The 23,890-nt window shown below is 44.2% G+C and overlaps 1 long non-coding RNA gene across 1 annotated transcript in view; it reads left to right on the forward strand.

Annotated features, from left to right (window-relative positions):
• Positions 1-23,368, forward strand: part of LOC129462024 (uncharacterized) — an 85,252-nt gene extending 61,884 nt beyond the window's left edge. The window contains exons 4-6 of the long non-coding RNA XR_008650752.2: positions 21,625-21,750; positions 22,248-22,375; positions 22,530-23,368. This is a non-coding gene — a long non-coding RNA (uncharacterized lncRNA). The remainder of the gene's footprint in view (positions 1-21,624; positions 21,751-22,247; positions 22,376-22,529) is intronic.
• Positions 23,369-23,890: the final 522 nt, after the last annotated feature.

Raw genomic sequence — 23,890 nt, forward strand, 5'->3', positions numbered from 1 at the left:
CATCAAAATTGTCCCTGCTAACATTCAGTATAGTGAAAGAGACATACATTTAATCACTCATTTAAGAAATAAGCTGGATGTGGTGGCTCACACCTGTAATCCTAACATTTTGGGAGGCCAAGATGAGGGGATAGCTTGAGGCCAGGAGTTCATGAGCAGCCTGGGCAACAAAGCAAGACCTCATCTCTATAAAAAATAAATTAGTGGGCGGCACGGTGGCTCACGCCTGTAATCTCAGCACTTTGGGAGACTGAGGCTGGTGGATCACTTGAGGTCAGGAGTTTGACACCAGCCTAGCCAACGTGGTGAAATCCCATCTCTACTAAAAATACAAAAATTAACCAGATACGGTGGCATGCCCCTGTAATCTCAGCTACTCAGGGGGCTGAGGCATGAGAACTGCTTGAACCTGGAAGGCAGAAGCTGCAGTAAGCTGAGACAGGCCCACTGCACTCCAGCCTGGGTGACAGGGCAAGATTGTCTAAAAAACAAAAAATAGGCCGGGCGCGGTGGCTCATGCCTGTAATCCCAGCACTTTGGGAGGCCGAGGTGGGCAGATCACAAGGTCAGGAGATCGAGACCATCCTGGCTAACACAATGAAACCCCGTCTCTACTAAAAATACAAAAAATTAGCTGGGCGTGGTGGTGGGCGCCTGTGGTCCCAGCTCCTCAGGAGGCTGAGGCAGGAGAATGGCGTGAACCCGGGAGGTGGAGACTGCAGTGAGCTAAGATCACGCCACTGCACTCCAGCCTGGGCAACAAAGCGAGACCCCCTCTCAAAAAAAAAAAAAAAAAGGAAGTAAACTTGGTATGTGCCTTCAGAGGTGTTGTACGTTTTCAGCATTATAAACGAATAGAGATGAGTGGCAATAGTTACTTTGGTCCATAGATTTTTGGTATCTTCACTAGTTTTGGATCTCTTCCACTAAAGGAACTGCCTGTTGACCGTTGTTAGGAATGTAAGTACTGAAGACAAACTGCCTGGGTTTGAATTTTGTTCTGTCCCTTGCACCCTGCCTGGGTTCAAATCCTAGCTCTGCTTATTAAGTTCTTTAAAGGGGTTCATCTTTGAGTAAATGTCTTAGCTCCTGTTTTCCCAAGTAAATGGACACAATAGTTGCTACCTTGTGAAAGATTCATGTAATTGACCAGCATTTACCAAGTAGCATCAGTGTTCAGTTTCAGTCATTGGTGATTCTGCAGCTGCACTGTGAGGGGATGTTGGGGTGGGGGTGGTGTGTGTGTGTAGCACTTAATTGCACGCAGAAGGGAAAAGATACTTTTTATAACCGAGAGGCAGCTTTTCTCTGCTTTTGTGTCAAAAGGGAAGAAGGGAGTTTGGAGAGGGAAACCAATTCTCTATAATACTAAGCTCTCTTCCTCAAAATCAGAGGTACATAGAATGTGTAATAATTTACAGAATTTCTAGACTGAAACAATCTGATTTTTTAAATGTATTTTTATTTTTTCAGGTTGAGACTGAGCTAAAGTTAATCTGTGGCGACGTGCTGGATGCACTGGACAAACACCTCATTCCAGCAGCTAACACTGGCAAGTCCAAGGTTTTTTATTATGAAATGTAGGTTCTATACTAGAAAGGAAAATGTAAGATTAAAAGTTGGCCTTTTTAGAATCATGACTTCCTTCTATGTAGGTTTCCAACTTTTATTTAAAAATAATTGTTTAATATTAGAAGGATAGTCAATGTTGGAATAAAAAGATGGTCAGGCTATTATAAAAATGCATTAGCTTTTGCTTTACTTATTTATATTCTTTTGCCTTCATGGGACCTATCTCATTCCACTCCCCTAAACAGCCACACATTTCACAGTGCTGGCTGAATGTTTATGTAGAAATTTAATTTTATGATTAATATACTTGTGCCATTTCTTGGAACCACTTGCTTGTTTAATTCTAGTCTTTCAAGTGATAATTTTGTTGCTATTTAGAGGCTCCTCAGTTAATTTCTGTAGGATTTTTGGTTATATTTAATAAGGAAAATAGGAAATATCTAAGAAAAAACAAAGCCAATTATTCCTGAGCATGTTTAAAATTATTGAAGTATATTTGTTAATTTTTAGTATAGAACCTACATTTCATAATAGAAAACCTTCGACTTGCCAGTGTTAGCTGCTGGAGTGAGGTGTTTGTCCAGTACATCCAGCACGTCGCTACAGATTAACTTTAGCTCAGTCTCAACCTGAAAAAATAAAAATACATTTAAAAAAATTCAGATTGTTGAAGTGTAGAAATTCTGTAAATTATTACACATTCTATGTACCTCTGATTTTGAGGAAGAGAACTTAGTATTATAGTTGGTTTCCCTCTCCAAACTCCCTTCTTCCCCTTTGACACAAAAGCAGAGAAAAGCTGCCTCTCGGTTATAAAAAGTATCTTTTCCTTTCCGCATGCAATTAAATGCTACACACACACACCACCCGCACCCCAGCACTCCCTCACAGTCCAACTGCAGAATCACCAATGACGGAAACTGAACACTGATGCTACTTGGTAAATGCTGGTCAATTACATGAATCTTTCACAAGGTAGCAACTATTGTGTCCATTTACTTGGGAAAACAGGAGCTAAGACATTTGCTCAAAGATGATCCCCTTTAAAGAACTTAATAAGCAGAGCTAGGATTTGAACCCAGGCAGGGTGCAAGGGACAGAACAAAATTCAAACCCAGGCAGTTTGTCTTCAGTACTTACATTCCTAACAACGGTCAACAGGCAGTTCCTTTAGTGGAAGAGATCCAAAACTAGTTAAGATACCAAAAATCTAAGGACCAAAGTAACTATTGCCACTCATCTCTATTCGTTTATAATGCTGAAAACGTACAACACCTCTGAAGGCACATACCAAGTTTACTTCCTTTTTTTTTTTTTTTTGAGAGGGGGTCTCGCTTTGTTGCCCAGGCTGGAGTGCAGTGGCGTGATCTCAGCTCACTGCAGTCTCCACCTCCCGGGTTCATGCCATTCTCCTGCCTCAGCCTCCTGAGGAGCTGGGACCACAGGCGCCCACCACCACGCCCAGCTAATTTTTTGTATTTTTAGTAGAGACGGGGTTTCATTGTGTTAGCCAGGATGGTCTCGATCTCCTGACCTTGTGATCTGCCCACCTCGGCCTCCCAAAGTGCTGGGATTACAGGCATGAGCCACCGCGCCTGGCCTATTTTTTGTTTTTTAGACAGTCTTGCCCTGTCACCCAGGCTGGAGTGCAGTGGGCCTGTCTCAGCTTACTGCAGCCTCTGCCTTCCAGGTTCAAGCAGTTCTCATGCCTCAGCCCCCTGAGTAGCTGAGATTACAGGGGTGTGCCACCGTATCTGGTTAATTTTTGTATTTTTAGTAGAGATGGGATTTCACCACGTTGGCTAGGCTGGTGTCGAACTCCTGACCTCAAGTGATCCACCGGCCTCGGTCTCCCAAAGTGCTGAGATTACGGGTGTAAGCCACCGTGCCACCCACTAATTTATTTTTTATAGAGATGAGGTCTTGCTTTGTTGCCCAGGCTGCTCTTGAACTCCTGGCCTCAAGCTATCCCCTCATCTTGGCCTCCCAAAATGTTAGGATTACAGGTGTGAGCCACCACATCCAGCTTATTTCTTAAATGAGTGATTAAATGTATGTCTCTTTCACTATACTGAATGTCAGCAGGGACAATTTTGATTTTGTTTATTTTATTTTGTTTTGTTGTGCTGTATTGTATTGCACTGCACTGCACTGCACTGCACTGCATTGCATGACGGTGTCTCACCCTGTCGCCTCGGCTGGAGTGCAGTGGCATGATCTCGGCTCACTGCAACCTCCGCCTCCTTGGTTCAAGTGATTCTCCTGCTTCAGCCTCCCAAATAGCTGGGGTTACAGGTGTGTGCCACCATGCCCAGCTAATTTTTGTATTTTTATTAGAGATGAGGTTTCTCCACATTGGCCAGGCTGGTCTCAAACACCCGGCCTCAAGTGATCCACCCGCCTCGGCCTCCCAAAGTGCTGGGATTACAGACATGAGCCACCAAGCCCGGCTTTACTTTTATTTTTATATTTTTGAGATGGAGTCTCACTTTGTCACCCAAGCTGGAGGGCAGTGGTGTGATTTTGGCTGACTGCAACCTCTGCCTCCTGGGTTCAAGCGATTCTCCTGTCTCAGCTTCCCAAGTAGTTGGGATTACGGGCATGTGCCACCACTCCTGGCTAAGTTTTGTATTTTTGGTAGAGACGGGCTTTTGCTATGTTGGTCAGACTGGTCTCAACTCCTAATGTCAGGTGATCTGCCCACCTCAGTCTCCCAAAGTGCTAGGATTACAGGCATGAGCTGCCGCGCCGGGCCTGGCTTTGTTTATTACTGTACCTAATGCCTAATACAGTTTTTGGCATATATTAAGTGGCCAATAAATACTTATGGAATAAATGAATGAATGGACACTTTTTAAACCTCATCCTGCTTGACATTTTTGCAGCATTCTACACTGTAGGTTGTTCCCACCTCCTGGAATCTTTCTTCCCTAAACTTTCATATTCTACTGATTTCCCCACTTCTGTAGGCTTTCTTTACAGGCAAGCTGCTACTTCTTTATGAATCTTACAGCTTCAGATACTGCTGTGAAAACGGGGACACCTACATAGTCACCCACATAGGCACAAGTACAGACTTAGAGAATAATAAATGCTCAGTCACCATTTCCTCATCTGAGAAGAGAGTGGATACTGTCATCCCTTAGTATCTCTGGGAATTGGTTCCAGGACCCCATGTGGACACCAAAATCCATGGATGCTCAGGTCCCTTATATACAATGATGCGGTATTTGCATATAATCTATGCACATCCATATGCTTTAAATCAGATTACTTAAAATACTTCATAAAATGCAATTTCTGCCCTGCATGCACTTTCCCCTCTTATTAACATCTTGCATCCATGTGGGACATTTGAGGTGCAGCCTTTTTTTCAGAGATGCTGGGTTCTACTGCCCTGAGGCAGAGCTCTCAGCCTGGCCCCAAAGACCAGGACTGTGCGGTTGAGGGGCAGGGGAGAAAGCCTGGCTGCTTTCCCCGCAGTGGGTGCTGTGAGACACTAGCCAAGAAGGGATCTTAGTAACACAGGGCAAGGCATTCTGGGGAGGGGCCGCCTAATCTCCTCCCTCATCTCGGATCTGGGAAGGCTGTCCGGCTGAACCTGACTCTATTGTCCCAGGATCGGAGGCTGGGCCGAGTCCTCCTCTTCCCCTCTCACCAGAGTCTCCCTTCCAGGTTTGGGGTGTGGGAGGTAAGCGGGGAGGAGGCAGCTGGTGACCAAGGAATGGAGTATCCAGGCCAGCCCCACGTTAGGGATGAGGGGCCTAAGAGGGGTTCCCTGGAGGGCCGGTGGCTGCTTGGCCTGGCCCTGCCTGGGGAACAAAGCCCTACGCCAGCTGACCTGTTGATCAGCCCCTGCTTAGTTTTCGATTGAGTCTCTTTCCCTGGGCCCTCAATCCTACTGCCAGGAACACTCCATCCCAGCCCAAGAGGGGTTCCAACCCCAGGGGTAAGCCCAGGCTCTGATCCTCCTGTGTGTGTGAGCAACAAGATACATGCACGCACACTTCACACCCTTCCTCTCTGCTCCAGAGTCACACTGGTGCTACAAGGTTCAAGCCGAGTCCTCCAACTACACCTGCTTGGGTGAGTACAGCCAGTCCAGGGGACTGCTCTTTCTGCATGGTGGGCACCACACAGGCCGAAATGGAGACCCCGGAAGGGTGGGAAGGCGAGGGGTGATGGTGGCCTCCCAGGCAGATATCAGTTCCCAGCATACACACACACACACATATACACACACACACAGATATACAAACACCCACACTCACACAACACACACAAGCACACACTCAAACACTCTCACACTCACACACATGCACACATTCTCACACACACACAAACACACACTCACACTCTCCTGTCCTGGTGCTCAGGGACCAGGGAGTGTAGAGCGACCTGAGTCTTCACTGGCACCTGCTGTCACCGAGAGGGCGTGTTCCCTGTGGAATGAATCGGCAGCAGCATTAAAGGAAGAAAGGTGCCTTGCTGTTTCCCATAACAGAACGGGGAGTTGTTTCTATCCCAGTGACACCCCTTGTAGGGGGCCTGAGCGATGGTCCTTTATGCTTTTATTCGAATGCTGACAAATTTGAATGCAAACCCTGCAGTCTGCTGTGTTTTGGTGACTGAGCAGTGCTGCCCGCTCCTGACCCTGGCCCACCTGGTGTTGGGGTCACCAGGGTTCGGGGAACCAGCTCCTCCAGGGTTACTCCTCTCCCTCCCATTCCTCAGATGATGCTCAGCATCCTTCATCAGCAGCCCCCCAGGGGGTCCCACTCCACTGCTTCCAAAGCCCTCTCCATCCGCCTCCTTTAAACTCTCTGACATCCCAGGGAAGCGGATTATCTCTGCAGTTCCCACTTTACATCTGGGAAACCCAGGACTTGGAGAGGCCGTGTGCCCCACCTCATGAAGTTGTCCCCACCCCGGAGCTCACAGTCAACAGGTGGCAACCCTGTTCCCACCCTGTCCCACACTGGGGCTAGACTCCCCAGCCTTGCATGTGTGTGTCTGTGGAGGAGGGGGAGGGCCCAGGGAGGGTGAGGGCGGAGTTCTGAGCTGAGCAGCCCTCCAACACAGCCTTCAGGCCACCCCAAAGCATTGCCGTGTGGGAACTGAGTGGGTGAGCCTGACTTCAGTGGGGCGGTGGGGGCTACCCCTTGGTGCCAGGCGCCCCTGACTCTCAGCCCACCCTGTGTCCCTGCTCAGTGCCAGTCAAGTGGGGTGGAAACTGCCAGAAGGACCGCCAGTCCCCCATCAACATCGTCACCACCAAGGCAAAGGTGGATAAAAAAACTGGGACGCTTCTTCTCTGGCTACGATAAGAAGCAAACATGGACCATCCAAAATAACAGGCACTCAGGTGGGCTGGAAGGAGGCCCCAGGCATGCCTGGGCACCCGAGCTCCCCGAGGACTGAGAGGATGGGGCTTCTCCCAGGAGGGTGTGCCAGGCCCAGGCCCATCTGTGCTGCGAGGGGGCTGAAAATCCCATGGGGGAGGACAGCTTCCAGGAGGAGGGAACACTAGTGTGTTTTCGGTACTTTCATCGGACCAGTCTGGGATAGGGGGAAGGAAACGTTGCAGGAAGAAGGACATGTGCAAAGGCGCGGAGGCATGGAACAGCTCGGCGCGTCCAGAGAACTGCCAGGAGCTCTGTGTGGATGAAAGACAGAGAGTGAAGCCAGGCGGAGCCCAAGCAAGGCCCAGGGGCAGATCGCCCAGGCCAGAGGAGTTTGGACATTACCCCGAGGACACCAGGGCACCACAGAGGAGGTGGACGCAGAGGAGACACCAGGGCAGAGCTGCAGTTTGGGGCAGTGGAGGATGCAGGAGAGGGGGAGGCAGGCAGGGAGGCCAAGGAGGAGACCAGGGAAAGGTCCAGGACTGTCCCGCCCTGCCCCACCCCTGCAGGCCAGGACCAGAGCCCATGAAGGGTGGGAGGCAGGAGACAATGTCTCGTCTGGGTGAAGCTGGGATGAGGGGCTGGAGGAGGCTGAGGGAGAGTGGTTCGAGAACTCTGCCCCTTCTGTGCCCCCAGTGATGATGTTGCTGGAGAACAAGCATTTCTGGAGGAGGACTGCCTGCCCGGTACCACGCTACACAGTTGCACCTGCACTGGTCCAACTTGCTAGATAAGGGCTCGGAGCACAGCCTCCATGGGGAACACTTTGTCATGGAGGTGAGGGCCCCTTCCCGACTGGGACTTTGGGCTCTCGGCATGCACCTGCCTTGGGCAAGCAGGGTAGTCCAGGCCCTTCATAGGTCCCCTCTTCACCCCTCCACCCCCACCAGGTGCACATAGTACATGAGAAAGAGAAGGGGACATCGAGAACGTGAAAGAGGCCCAGGACCCTTCAGTTTTCTATGTACCTATATATTTCAATTTTGTGTAGCTGTTATAAATGGGATAGTATTCTTTATTTTACTTTCAGCTTTAATATTATTGGTATATAGATATTCTGCTCATTTTTATACATTGATTTTTATATCTTGAAACTACTACAGATGTTTATCAACTAAAGCCTGAAAAGTGCAATAACAAGTTTTGAAATTGAGTCAGTAATAAGACTAGCAGTCAAAACAAGCCCTGGACTAGATGGGCTTACAGCCAAATAAAACCATACATACAAAAAAACACTGGTACCAATCCTAGTGAAACCATTGCCAAAATAGTTCCAGGGAAGCTCCTCCCTAACATATTCTATGAAGCCAGCATCAGCCTGATATCAAAATCTGACAGAGACACAGTGAGGAAAGAAAGCCTCCAGCCAATATCCCTGATGAATATAGATGCAGAAATCTTCAAGAAAATACTAGCAAGCTGAATCCAGTAGCTCATCAAAAAGCTAATTCACCACAATCAAGTAGGCTTTATTCCTGGGATACAAGGCTCATTCCACATACACGAATCAATATATGTGGAATCATGAATGTGATGCACCACATAAACAGATTTAAAAGAAAAACCCACATGATCATATCAATAGACATGAGAAAAGCCTTCGGTAAAATCCAACTTTCCTTTGTGATAAAAACCCTCAACAGACTAGGGATTAAAAAAAAAACACACCTCGAAATAAGGAGAGCCATCTGTGTCAAACTCAGAGCAAATGAAATTTGTTTCAATTTCTCAGAGCAAACATCATAATGAACGGGCAAAGGCTGAAAACATTTCCCTTGAAAGCCAGAACAAGAAAAGAATGCTCACTCTCATTACTCATTCAACATAATACAGGAAGTCCTAGCCAGAGCAATCAGGCAAGAGAAAGAAAAGGCATCCAAACAGGAAAAGAGAAGTCAAACTATCTCTCTTTGCTGATGATATGACTGTATACCTGGAAAACCCTGAAAATTCCACCCTGTGTCTCTGCATGCTGCATGCTGTCAGTTTTGTCCATTAAAATTTATAGCACATTAATTGCAGTTGTATTAAATTCCCACCCTGGTTGTTATGCATGTTCTGACTCTTCAAACCGATTTATTGATTGATTGACTATTTGATTGATTGATTTTTGCCTTTTAGTATGCCTTGCAGTTTTTTCATGATGCAGTGTGTATAACAAACTGCTGTAAATAGGGCTTTGGTAATGTGGTTATAAGGTGTCGGGGGCAGGGATTGTTCTATAGTCCTATGATTAGATTTCATTATTTTGGTGAACCTGTGCCTCTGCAGTGTGAAGTTCAAGAGTGCTTTCCATTATTCATGCCCTTTTGTTAGGTGTTAGGTGAAATAGGATGGGTTGAGGGGGCTGGAGTTAAGTATTTTCATTGTGTCACCTAGGATGCTAGATTTTTTCCTTTATCTAGACCAGTTGACTCTGATAAAACCCCAGCCAGTTAGGCTCTGGTAACATAGTTTCTCTTGGGAGCAGAATATGCTGTGAAGAACCCAATGCTCTGTTGTATTTCACAATTGTTTCTTTTCCCACCCCCTCCAAAAGCATACAGGTGATTTTCTCTGAAATTCTCTCTGAAAGCCTGGTGGAGCTCCAGAAGATAAAACACACAGAAGTGTGGCAGGGGCCCAGATTATCAAGTTCCCCTGAAGCTTTTACTCTCAGACTTGTCCACACTGAGCCTTCATAGCCAAATAATAGGTTTAAATTGAGTTTATACCTATACCTGTTCAATAATAGGTAAGAATTGATATCTGTTGTTGCTTTAATTTGCATTTCTCTGATAAAATATGGTATGAAACATCTTTTGATATGCTTATTTTTATCTGTATATCTTCTTTAGTGAGGTGTCTTAAGGTATTTGGCCCATTTTTTTGAGTCATGCTGTTTCCTTTTTGTTGAGTTTTAAGAGATATTTATATGTTTTGGACAATAGTCATCTATTAGATGTCTTTTGCAAATATTTTCTTTCAGTCTGTGGCTTCTCTTTTTCTTCTTTTCACAATATCTTTTGTGGAGCAGAAAGATTTAATTTTAATGAAGACCAGTTTAACAATTTTTTCTTTAATGGATTGTGCATTTGGTGTTGTACCTAAATAGTCATCACCAAACTGTGATGCCCCTTGTGATCTTAGTTAGAAAGAAGTTTGAAATTTTCATATTTTGTGATTTGCAGTTCCATAACTGTTAGTGTTTAAAAGGTAAGTCCTAGAATGGACTGTAAGAAAAGTTAAAATTTTTTAAAAAGGTAAAGACTATTGAAAGTAACATGTGGTTTATATAGTTTTTTAACTTTCTTTTTCATTTGTTTCAGAGCACTCCCTGTGAAAGAAATTTCTTTCTATTTAATAAAACTAACACTTGTAATAGTTTTTAAATTTTTTATAAGCTAGGCAGTTCTAGCTTAAGAAGACTCAACTGCCGGCATATCGTTGTCCACTCCAGTGCTCTCAATTCAGCCACCCCAAAATAACCAGTGTAGGTTACTTGAGTATCCTTACTGTGCTCCTTTATATAAGAACAAGCAATTGTGAACACCTATTTTTCTTAGCCATATTTGGTCTTATAATGAGTAGTCACACTGCACATTTTTTTATGTCTGGCTGATGACAGCTCTTTTCCTAGACACCCCACACCTGGACCAGCAGATGAGAAAGCATGATGGTGGGCTCCTTCTAGAGCAAGCGGGAGATTCAAAACACACAAGACCCTGCCCCATTGCTCTGACCTCACCGGATAACCACAATGAACACCCAGGTTGAGCTTTTCCCCTTGCTGCCTCCGGTCATTTCACACCTGCTGGAGAGGCCTGCTTTGCTCTCCCTGAGCCCTCAATCATGTGAGCATGAGCCTTTTCCTACTCTCTTGACATATGTGCCACCCACCATCCGTGTCGACATCAGAACCACACATCTGCAAGTGCCTGTTTTGTTTTATAAGACACTATCTTCCAAAGTAGGTGTACAATTTTCCATTTCCATCACCATGAGAATTTGTTGTTCACCATCTTCATTATCATTCAGTGTTTTCTGTGTTGTGAAATGTAGCAATCCAATAAGCGTGTGCTGACATCTCTTTCAGTTGTATTTTGATTACCTAATGCCAGTGTTGAGCATCTTTTTATTTTCCATCTCTAAATCTTTGGTGATGTGTATGTGCCTATCTTTTGACCATTTCTAGTTTTGTTGTTTATATTATTATTGTTAAGTTTTAATTTTTTTTAGTTTTTGGATGCCAGTTATTTGTCAGATAAGTGTTTTGCAAAGAATTTCTTCCAGTTTGCAGCTTGTCTTTTCATTCACTTATCACCATTTTTTCCAGAAGAAGAGTTTTTTTATTTTAATGAAGTCAAACTTATAATTATTTTAAAATTTATCATAAAATCCAGGGTCATCTAGACGTTTTCCTATGTTATCCTCTAAAAGTTATAGAGTTTTGCATCTTATGATTATACATATGACCTGTTTCGTGTCGATTTTTGTGAAAAGTATTAGATGTGTGTCTAGATTAATTGTTTTTCATGTGGTTATATACTATTTTCATATAGTTATCACACCGTTTGTTGACATCTTTTAATCATTGGATTCCCTGTGGTTTTGTTTTTGTTTCTGTTTTTGTTTTTTACCAAAGACCAGTTTACAATTTGTGTGACTGTATAGGAAAGCAGTTGACTTTTTTATATTAACCTTTTACTTCAACTTTGTTATACTCTTAGTAGTTCTGGGAGTTTTCTTTGTTGTTGTGGATGCTTTTAGATTTTCTTTTTTCTAAAAAAATTTTTTTTGAGATGGAGTCTCGCACTGTTGCCCAGGCTGGAATGCGGTGGCGCAATCTCAGCTCACTGCAACCTCTGCCTCCCAGGTTCAAGCGATTCTCCTGCCTCAGACTCCCAAGTAGCTGGGATTACAGGTGTCCACCACCACGCCCAAGTAATTTTTTGTATTTTTAGTAGAGATGGGGTTTCACCATGTTGGCCAGGCTGGTCTCAAACCCCTGGCCTCGTGATTTGCCCACCTCGGCCTCCCAAAGTGCTGGGATTACATGCGTGAACCACCACGCCTGGCCTGTTTTTAGATTTTCTCCATAGACAATGGTATGTGCAACAAAGACATTCCCAATCTGTATAGCATTTGTTTCCTTTCCTTGTCTTATTGCATTAGCTAGGACTTCTAGTGCAATGTTAACTTCCTCACCTTGTTTGGTGAGAGGCGACTTCCTCACCTTCTTTGTCGTGTTCCCAGGAAACAATGTGATTCCCACCAACAATGTGATTCTAGGATATGATAAATTCCTCTTCAAAGGTTTAGCCTGTTAACTTCCTTGTTCTTTGTTCTCAAACTCAACTTTCTTGTTCTCTATGCCTCCTTGCTCCAGTTACTGTAAACAATTTTCCCATCAACTCTAATCAATAACTCACATCCGTTCCCTTGGTTACCCGCTCTGCACCCATTCCTACCTTCAAAACCTCACGTCCCACCACTGTAACTCACATCCACCTTCCCTTCCTTATTTGGGAAAGTATTCACAAATAGCCAATCGAGTCAACTTAGAATGTCCAGTCTGAGCCCAGCCCATGGGGGAATGACACAGAGGTGGGGGCTACATTAGGAATAAAAACCATTTTCCTCCTTTGTTCAGTGTGCTCTTGTGATTGTGATTGACACGAGCAGCACGCTTCTGCTGCAAAAGTAAATTTGCCTAGCTGAGAAAACTTTTGCCTGGGTGCTAGTTTCACTTTGCAGCACCGAGCATTTATTTCCAACATCATGGTAACTGCAGGTTTCTTGTAGGTGGTGTTTCTCAAAGAGAGAAGTTTCTTCTATTTTTAGTTTGCTGTCATAAATGGATGTTGGATTTGGTCAAATGCTTTTTAATTTTCATTTCCCCCCTTTTATTTGTCATATTAATAATTTTTGTCTTCTCTTTTTTTCTCAGTTACCTTGAGTAGACATTTGTCAATTTTATTGTTCATTTGACAAGACCAGCTTTTGCTTTTGTTGATTTTTCTCTATCGGTTTACCATAATTTCATTTATTGCTCCTCTTGTTATTTATTGTCCTGTGCTTTCTTGGGGTTCAGTTTCCTCTTCAGCTTTTAGTTTTCTAAGGTTTAGACACAGAATATATATATATTTTTTGTATTACATGTACTCAGTAGTATAAATTTCTTCTAGTCTTTTGCTGCATTCCACAAATTTTGATGTTATATTTTTACTTAATTAGAAATAATTTTAACATATCTTGAAACAACTTGGATCCTTACATTTGATAGAGGCGTGTTGTTTAACCTCCAAGTATTTGTGGGTTTTCAAGCTATCTTTCCATTAATGATTTCTGAATTGGTGCCATGTTAGTCTGAGAGCATATTTTGTATTAGTTCTGTTCTTTCAAATTTGTTAAAATGTATTTAAATTCCAGAATATGGGCCATCTTGGTGAATGTTCCATGTGAACCTGAGAAAAATGTCTATTCTGCAGTTGCTGACTGAATTTTCGGTTTTTGAATTAAGTCCAGTTGTTCAGTGGTGCTGTTCAATTCATTATGTACTTCCTGCTTTTCTGCCTGCTGGCTCTCCTTATACCAATAGAGAGAGGTAGTGAAATCTCCAACTATATTAGTGGATCAATGTCTTTCTCCTATTTAAATCTGTTTTATTTTACCTTCATTCTTTTTTTTCTTGTGTCTAATGTTCAACATTTTTCTTCTTTGTATTGATGAAAAGAGTCACACTATAAAATATTTGAAGAGATTTATTTGGAGCCAAATATGAGGGACCATGGCCCATGACATGGCCCTCAGGAGGTCCTGAGAACATATGTCCAAGGTGGTCAGGTGCAGCCTGGACATTTTAGGGAGACACGAGACATCAATCAAATACATTGGAGAAATATATTGAGGAGCTCGCTGGCTGGGCCGTGGCTGCAGACGAAGGCACTCTGGGGCCCCGCCTGAGTCAGCGGTTCTCCAGCCAGCTTCCTCTCCTGCCGCCACTAGGAGGCCTGCGGACTCTGAAGAAGCGGAGAGGAAGGAAGAGATGAGACTTCCTCATTCGCTGTGCCGCCTTGCCTCACCTTAACAGTAAACCCCCAAGGCCAAGCCACTGCCAACACAGTGCGTGTCGGAGTGGCGGGGTCTCCCACGGCCCTGCCCACCACCATGGGTGTCCTCCTCCCCCACGACCATGTTTAGGGGAGGGGGACGGATGGGCAGGGCCCCGCCAAGGGACCCCACCCCGGGACAGTCCTGCCGCTCTTGGGGTCACCCAGGGGTGGTTCACACTGCGAGTTTGATTCAGATCTGGGTTGTGGGGTCCCCTATTATCCTTCCCTCCATCCTCCTTCCCTCCTTCAAGGGTTAATACAGCACCCTCACGCCGCCCCACCCAGTGAAGCGCCCACTCTGCTGGTCTGGGGCTCCAGGGGAGCGGGGAGTGGGGGTCTCCCTGCTTTCCCCAGCTCTGCAATCGGGAGCCCTAGCCAGGTGGGGAGGGCAGACTGTGAAAGACAGCACAGCGGGGTCCCTGGCCGGCTCCCAGCCGCCTCCGGGTTGTTGTTGCTCAGGAAAGCAATCGGAAACCGATCGGCTTTTGCTTTTGTTCTGCCACCTACTCTCCAGAATTGGAGGAGAAGCCCAGGTGAGCGGATGCCCTGGGAGGGAGCTGTGGCGGGAGTTCCAAGTGAGTCCCCAAAGTGACAACTAGAGGCGGTGGCTGTTTTCCTCCCCTGATGGAGAATGGTTTCCAATTGCTAATCAATACCCAGGAGCCAGCAGTGGGTCGGCAGCGTCCTGAATGAGCGCGGTGCTCGCCACGTACTGTCGCGCACCTCCCCAGCACACTCCAAAGCGCCACCTGGAGTTGTGCATTTCCATTCATGGATCTGTGCCTGGGGGCTGATTAATGTCACCTCTGCCTGGGTTCTCTAAAGAGAAAATGTCCGCGACTATTCCATTCAATAGCCATTTCTTGGGAGCTTATTGTATGCAAGGCACCTATCTTACAATCACCTTAATGTAGAAGATATTTATTGAGCACCTACTGTATGCAAAGCAGATCTACTACAAAATTTTATATTGAGTAGATATGTATTGAACACCTATTGTGTACAAAGATGATGTGCCATGACTTTCTCAATTTAACAGTTATTTATGGAGTACCTACTATGTTCAAGGCAGCTATGCTTTGACCTTGTTTTAGTATTTACTGAGCACCTACTAAGTACAAAAGGCTTTTTTGCTGAAGTGTTGCCCAGGGTACTTTTGGGGTACATGTGGAAACAAGGGAGAGAAAATGATCTTCTGACTCTTGAGTCTCCAGCTCCTTTGTTGACCTGAATTTTAAGCTTTCTGGACCACTTGTGTGGTGTAGGAAGGGCTGGTCGTCTACACTTGAGGGTACACTTCTGTGCTTGAGGGTTTGTCAGACAGGAGCAAGGTGGATGATGAAAAGACCTGCTCTGGAACCTCTTTCCAATTCAGTTTCCTTACATTAGAAAAGTCTATTTCTTTGTACAAAACACCATGGAATTATCACAGGGAGCCAAGGGGCAATAAGGCAAAGCCTTAATGCCCAAAGGGACAGAGAATCTCTGCTGGTGACAGAAAGACAAAAAAGACAATCACCTAAACAAGGAAGGAACCAATAGGGAAAGGGAAGGGGAAGCATGAAGATAGGGCCAGCCTGACCCTCCAGCCCCTCACTCCAAACAGGTACCAGTGGCGTTGGAGTTAGTCTTTAAATCCCATCATTACCCATGGCTGGGGACCTAGGGGTGGAATCAAATGGTTTTCCTGCTAAGAGATTGATTGGTCTCTCCAGTCTCCTGATTCCCACAACAATAGGCTATGTTTCCCTGATAAAAGCCTATATAACATTGTAAGTAGTCAAACATTCATTGATGTCTCATGTCTCCCTAAAATGTATAAAACTAAGCTGTCCCCCTACCACTTTGGGCACATGTCATCAGGACTTCCTGAGGCTGTGTCATGGATGCATGTCCTCAATCTTGGCAAAATAAGCTTTCTAAATTAACTGAGATCTGTCTCGGATTTTCTGGGTTCACACCATTATGAAAGATACACAGAAAATATGGTAAGTACTACATGAATGTGCTTATAAGAAAAGGGGGAAAAAACATTGGAGGCCAACATTTAGAATTTACAGAGAAAACAAACTGTCTTTGCAAGACGAAATAGGATTCAGATGGGCAAAGAAACTAACAAAGACTTTCCTCCCAGATTGAGGGCAATAGTGTTAGCAAAGGTGTCAAGGAAAACAAACCGTCTTTAGAGCACTTTAGGGATTTGATAGATCTTCTGGAGTAGTTTTCATTCACTCAACACACAAGCACTGCCTGAACATTTTACTGTGTGTCAAGGACTATGCTAGGTGTCAGGTGGGGGGTGTCACCAGAACCGATTGAGGTTTAGCAGGATCCCACAGCTGGCAAGGGCCCTTGTCCCCTGCCCTGGCCATGGGGTAGCACTGAATATGTCTCCACCATTCTTTCAGGCATTTCTGGTGATTTTCACCTGAGCTGAACTTGACTATAATCTTCATGGCCAAGAATGTGACTTTTTTCTCTGCATCCTTCCCTCCTTGCAGGCTCAGAGAGAAAGACTTGGTAGAATAGGTGACACTTATTTCAGTGACCTCTATTGCCCATTTCTTCACTCCTTCCTGGCCTCATCACGGCCTGCTGTCCTCTCTTCCTCTCCATTATTTTCAGCTGTTCAGAGTCTTTTGCTGTATGAAAACTGGTCTCGAGAAAACCAGTCCGTCATGAGTCACTTTCTCTTGAATATGAATGTAGGTCACTGTGTCCTCTCTTCTGGGGGTCTTTGCACTTTAAGCCTCATTATGGAATGAAAGGCTGTGCTCAACGTGAGAGGATATCAGGCACAGACAAGTGGGGAGGCAAAGTGCTTTCAGTGGTGCTCCTGAAACCAGCACCTTCTCACTTAGCCAGTCCTGGCGAGGGTCCTTACAGTCCCATGATTCATGAAAGTCTAGAGGCTTCATTGCTTTTTTTTTTTTTTTTTTTTTTTTTTTGAGACGGAGTCTCGCTCTGTCGCCCAGGCTGGAGTGCAGTGGCGCAATCTCGGCTAACTGCAAGCTCCGCCTCCCGGGTTCACGCCATTCTCCTGCCTCAGCCTCTCCAAGTAGCTGGGACTACAGGCGCCCGCCACCACGCCCGGCTAATTTTTTTGTATTTTTTAGTAGAGACGAGGTTTCACCGCGGTCTCGATCTCCTGACCTCGTGATCCGCCCGCCTCGGCCTCCCAAAGTGCTGGGATTACAAGCGTGAGCCACTGCGCCCGGCCGGCTTCATTGCTTTTTATCATGATGTGGTGGTTGAAGTCAGACAGTGGCTCTCTGTAAGCCACCTGTCAGCTTGGCCGTCATACACTTTACTCCAAAGTTTAAAGCTTTATCGTTTGCAGAGAGAATCCTTGCTTCTTTATCTATACCTGTCCATTATTTTAAGGAGCGATTCTCAACCTGGGCACTACTGATGTTTTGGGCCAGATAATTTTTTATTGTGGGCTGCCATCCTGTGCATTGTAGGATGCTAATCAGCATCCCTGGCCTCCACCCCCAAGATGCTAGGAGCACCACACACTACGCCACTCCCCAAGTTGTGACAACCGAAAATGTGTGTGGCCATTGCCAAGTATCCCCTGGGAAACAAAATCACCTCTAGTTAAGAACCACTGTTCTAAGGGATATTGATTATTATGTATCATGCCATATAAGAGAGACTTTATCTAGTGCAACTCTATTCTTTTCAATGAAGAGGAACTAATAAATGTGTAATTAACATCATAGAACATTTCGGCCGGGTGCGGTGGCTCACGCTTGTAATCCCAGCACTTTGGGAGGCCGAGGCGGGCAGATCACGAGGCCAGGAGATCGAGACCACGGTGAAACCCCATCTCTCTACTAAAAATACAAAAAAATTAGCCGGGCGTGGTGGCGGGCGCCTGTAGTCCCAGCTACTTGGAGAGGCTGAGGCAGGAGAATGGCGTGAACCCAGGAGGCAGAGCTTGCAGTGAGCCAAGATTGCGCCACTGCACTCCAGCCTGGGCAACAGAGCGAGACTCCGTCTCAAAAAAAAAAAAAAATCATAGAACATTTCATATAAATAATTTTATAAATCAGAATAAACATCCTTTTTCAGACCTCATATCCTAATTTGGGTTTTATATTAAGTTCATCTTTTGAAGCAAAAACCTCAATCTTCTAGTGTGGCTGATTTACAATACCAGAACTGTGGGTAGCAGAACCACCATTACCCACAAGATCATCCCAACCTTCTGCTTGGGCAGTGCCTGGTGGCCACTAGTGGGGGAGGAAAATGGCAGGGGAGGATTCAGTTCTGGTGGACTTGGTGCTTATGTGATTTGACAGGTCCTCTTTAAGGAAAAGATAAAATGATGAGGTGAACACATTGCTAGGGCCCCTCCCAGGCCTGGAAGGGTCCTGTGAGGACAAGTGATAAGCTGTGAATTTAAGTTTCATTAGCTTCATGGGAAAGCCATCTTTGGGAAAGGTTTTGAGGAATGACTGGACAGCTATGTCTGCAAGAATAGGAAATAGGGACTTTGTTCTACCTATGACTGATAGGAGCTAAGAGAAACTTTTCAAAGTGTTGACTTAAATTGAGAACATGGATCAAAATGGAATTGTTAAATCCAGGTTACCTGTACTTCTGTTAACAACTGCCCTCAAAAGTGAAAACTTCCATATCTTCAGCAACCCCAGGTCCACATCAGCAGCATCTTTATAGGTGAAATGAAGTGCAGGGTGAGTTCCAGATGAGCAGGAGGCTCAGTAGCTAGTAGTAACTTATTGCACTTTGTAAATGAGATTGGTCAGTGCCCAAGTTATTGCTTCAGAAAGTGAATGAAACTCTTTTTCAGGTCACTCTAATGGTATTTGAAGAGTTTATAATAGGAGTACATTGATTCAAACTTCTCTTTTGGAATACCTGAGCCTGAAAGGAGACAACCTTGCATTAAAACAGGCCAGGCAGGAAATATTTACCTTCTCATTTTTGGGGCCAAATAATTTAAGTACAGTCATGTACTACATAATGACATTTCAGTCAATGAAGGCTGCACATAGGACTACAGAACTGTAAGATTATAACATTGTATTTTTACTGTACCTTTTCTATGTTTAGATACATTTAGGCGTACAAATATCATTGTATTTTTGTGGTACAGTAGCATACAGTATGTGGTACAGTAGCATGCTGTGCAGAGTTGTAGCCTAGGAGCAATAGGCCATACCATATAGCCTAGGTAGGTAGGCTATTCCGTCTAGGTTTGTGTAAATACTCTAAGATGTTCCCATATAAAGAAATCTAATGATGCATTTCTCAGATGAATTCCCATCAAGTGATGTATGACTGTATGAACTTAAAAACATAAAATAATAAAGCTTTAGAAATGAAAAAATACATCGGTTTAGTTGAAGTTGTCCCAAGTGGGACAACTGGAAGTGGGGCTTCCAGGCTATAGGTAGATTTAAATTTGTTCTGGTTGACAATTGGTTGAGTTTATCTAAAGATCTGGATCAATAGAAAGGAAATGTGTGGGTTAAGATAAAGTAATGTGGAGACCAAAGTGCTTATTTGCAGAGGAAGCCTTCAGGTATATAAATGTTTCTCTATAATTAGGTGTTGAGCTTCTCCTCCTATAACTCCTTTCAAGGCTTTTTCCTTGTCTAATTTTTTTTCTGGTTTGAATATAATATGCTCAGGTGTGAATTTTGGGGTATTTATGTTGCTTGGCAAGCTCTGAGATTCCTGGATATGTGCTTGGGTGTCTCATTAATTTGGGGAAAATTATCAGTCCTTATTGCTTCAATTCTTTTTTCTGTTTCTTTCTCTTTTTTCTTTAGATGTTATCATTATGTGCATGCTGCACTTTTTAGGCCCTAAACACGAGGTACAAAAATTGCTTTTCCACAAAAGCACAAAACGGAAATACAAGGGTACAAAAGAAAGGGCCTAAAAAGGTGAAACCCCGTCTCCACTAAAAATACAAAAAATTAGCCGGGCATAGTGACAGGTGCCTGTAGTCCCAGCTACTCAGGAGGCTGAGACAGGAGAATGACATGAACCCAGGAGGTGGAGCTTGCAGTGAGCCGAGATCACGCCACCGCACTGCAGTCTGGGCGACAGAGCAAGACTCTATCTCAAAAAGAAAAAAAAAAGAGTGCATCGTATCATACGTTCATCTTGCTCTTGAATCAGTATTTTTTTGTTTTTAAATTTGTAACATCAATGAGTAAGGAAATGCCTAATAATCACAATAGGAATCTCTTAAGACTTTAGCAATAAAGTTCTGATAACTGAAATCCTAAATCTTTTTTTTTTCAGAGAGTCTTGCTCTTGCCCAGACTGCAGTGCGGTGGCGTGATCTCGGCTCACTGCAGGCTCCGCCTCCCGGGTTCACTCCATTTTCCTGTCTCAGCCTCCTGAGTAGCTGGGACTACAGGCGCCCGCCACCACGCCTGGCTAATTTTTTTTTTTTGTATTTTTAGTAGAGACAGGGTTTCACTGTGTTAGCCAGGATGGTCTCGGTCTCCCGACCTTGTGATCGGCCCACCTCCGCCTCCCAAAGTGCTGGGATTACAGGCGTGAGCCACCGAGCCCGGCCAAATCCTAAATCTCAGTCAGGTGTTTTTTTGGTGAAGGCAGATTGCTATTCCTTGCATGGTAACTGCATTTAAGTTTTATGCAGTGTCTACATTGGAAAGAGCAGTGACCTGCTTAATTGCATGGAGAATGTAATCTCACACCTGCACCCATGACCACTTCCTTTTCTGTGGTCAGGTTCATGAACAGTGAACACTGGCCCTCAGATGACCTCACTAAATACATTACTATGTTTGTACGTGTTCACATGAGCAGCTTGATTTCCCTGCTATTATGGATGATGAAAAGAGTCAAATTCTGTAAAATATCTGAGGAGATTTATTCTGAGCCAAATATGAGTGACCAATGGTCCGTGACACAGCCCTCAGGAGATCCTGGGAGCATGTGCCCAAGGTTATTGGGGCACATCCTAGTTTATACATTTTAGGGAGACATGAGACGAGGTCAGATACATGTAAGGTGTACATCGGTTCAGTCTGGAAAGGCAGCACTAAGCGGGGAAGGGGAGGCTTCCAGATTATGGGTAGATGGAACAATTTTCTGATTTCCAATTGGTTGAAAGAGTTAAGTTATTAACTGGAAGACTTGGAATTGGTAGAAAGGAATGTCTGGGTTATGATGATAAGGGGTTGTGGAGACCAAAGTTTATCATGCAGGTGAAGCGTCCAGGTAGCAGGCTTCAGAGAGGAGATTGAAAATGTTTCTTAGCAGACTTAGTTTGTTCCGTTGGGAATTCCAAAAGGGAGGAGGGTGTAATGAGGCACTTCCTGCTCTCCATCATGACCTGAACCAGTCCCTCAGGTTAGCCTTGGAATGCCCTTGCCCAGAGGAGGGGTCCATTCAGATGGCCAGTGGGCTTAGAATTGTATTTTTGGTTTACATTATGTATTTACAAATGTAACTCAATACCTCTTGAACTGCAATGAAAGGCTATTATTTACTGTATGTTGTTCAGAATAACATTAAGGTAGTTGTATTTGCTTCCTAAGGCCAGTGACACAGAAGTTCTTTCCCATAAGGAGCTCCTGTGACCACTCGGGTTGCGAGGACAGACGCACACCGGCCGTGTTCTGAAGTGGCTTACCTGCTAGGACCTCTGCTCTGCCAAAGGGACAGTAAGTAGTAGCAAGAGGAACTGTCTTGGCCCACTAACAATATATGTCCGTGTTTTATGGGAAAGTTAGCTGCATGGGTTAAAAACAACATTGTCTGCCCTGGGAATCTATATTTCATTAAGAATAATTAACTTGAAAAAGAAATGTATCTTATAATTGGGAAAAAAGTGATAAAAATTATATTACCTCTGAGTTATGTCTCTTTGATATGGTGTTTAAATAAGACCACAGCTATAAAGAATCATCTGAAATATTATATCACTTGTTAGCAAGAGTTTTATCTATACCTACTTTACAGAAAGCTAAGATCATTAAAATTGATCAGCGAATGAGAAAACGCAAGGACAGAGCCATCAGGCCTGTTGGCTTATTAGTGCCTCTGGTAACTCTGCATGTTCACATGGAAACCTCCATGACCCCAGCTCCCCCAAAACAGGCAAAATGAAACACATGTATTCTAGCTTTGATCTCGTCTCTTGTGAATATGCTCTATCCAGGACTTCTCTGTCATCACTCCCCAGAAGCTGGAAGAAGGAGCCACAGCCATGCCAGGAGCAGAGCCAGGGTGTGCAGGACGCAGGACACAGCAGCAGCAGCCACATATGATGGGCTGTCTACACACAAGGTGGGTGTGCCCATGGAGCAGGTCACGGAGAAACTGTGGGAGATCACAGACTACAGAGATCATTCTGGTATTTGGCACTCTTAGGAAAGTATAAGGCAATTCTGTCTGATTATTTAAAATAGAATTGTTTCCGTCCCAAACCCATTTACTTTAGGAGGAGATAGGATTCCATTCTTGAGATGCCTGTGGCTGCTTCTGTTGGATCTGGTGACAGTGCTTTCCGGATTTCTCAGAGGATCATCTGTGCAACACCCTGAGGAAAGCAGTAGCATAGAAATTACACAGTTCTACTGGAGATTCACCTTCATCCAAATCAAAGATGAAGCGTTTTGGGGGCAATAATAGGATGTTAATTGTTAATCAATTCTGGGTCCTGGGAATATGAGAGAGCTTAGTTATCTATATTTTATATTCCTCTTTAAAAATCTTTAAAATTTAAAAGTTTAAAAAAGCACCAAACATGCCATGATTATTTTCTCTTGAGATATTTAAGGATTAGAGACACTTTAAAAATATACATAAAGCAAGTCTGGCACATACATATTCCTAACATAGCAAAACTGTGTCATTCCAGAGATTTTGACATACTTTGGAATGGGCACCTTGGTGATCTACAGTTTTCAATAACAGTACACTTACACCTTCAATAAGAACTCCAGCTTCTCTGCAGCTTTATTTCCTAAAGAGGTCATGCTGACCAGACAGACAGCCACACTGAGCTTCCGAACCACCATCCCCCAGCTTACTGCTATACAAGAGCTCCTTCCATGAGGAATACCTTTCAGTTGTTCTCACCCTAAATGGTGAGTGTCCTCAGCATAAGAAAAGAGTGAGGCCAAATATTATGACCATAACAAGGTGGGGCCTTTCAGTGTTCAAACCACAAACAAGAAACTCAGCAACATTCCCTGCAACTGTCATTTTATTAGCATTGGTTTATTTTTCATTATAACCCTAAACATTTATCAAAAAAGTTAAATTTTGGTGATTAAAATTAAGATACCTTTCTTCCATAAGATTTTGATCATTTTTATGTATTTGATGTGAAACTCTGCTTCTTCTTGTCTGGTGGCCTTTCCTTCTCTATATGAATAAATTTTTAATCAATTTACTTTGAAATAAGAGATACTATCTTATCTATGGAAATTATTTCCTCCTCCTAAACAAAGTAGCACTTAACCCATATAAAAGCTGATATCCACGTGCATAGATACTCGCAGTTGCTCTTCATCCATCGGTAGCTGGGAAGTCGCTCGTGTCATCACTGCATGAAACAGAGAAGTGGAGCGGGAGCTACCCCGCCTGTACCCCACCAGGGCTTTTTCAGGCGTGCACATTGTAGAGCAAAACCAGCCTTCAACCTTGCCTCATGGCACACGAGAGGAGAAACTTCTGGAAGGACCTCCACACTCTCTAATAAGATCTGGCATAGGCATCAAGAGAGTTGTAAGGTAGAGAGTCTAACTGTGAAGGAGACTATTGTGTGGGTAAAGAGTTTAGATATTGTAGTAAACC

The sequence above is a fragment of the Symphalangus syndactylus genome, chromosome 14, assembly GCF_028878055.3.
Source record: "Symphalangus syndactylus isolate Jambi chromosome 14, NHGRI_mSymSyn1-v2.1_pri, whole genome shotgun sequence".
NCBI classification, from domain to species: Eukaryota; Metazoa; Chordata; class Mammalia; order Primates; family Hylobatidae; genus Symphalangus; species Symphalangus syndactylus.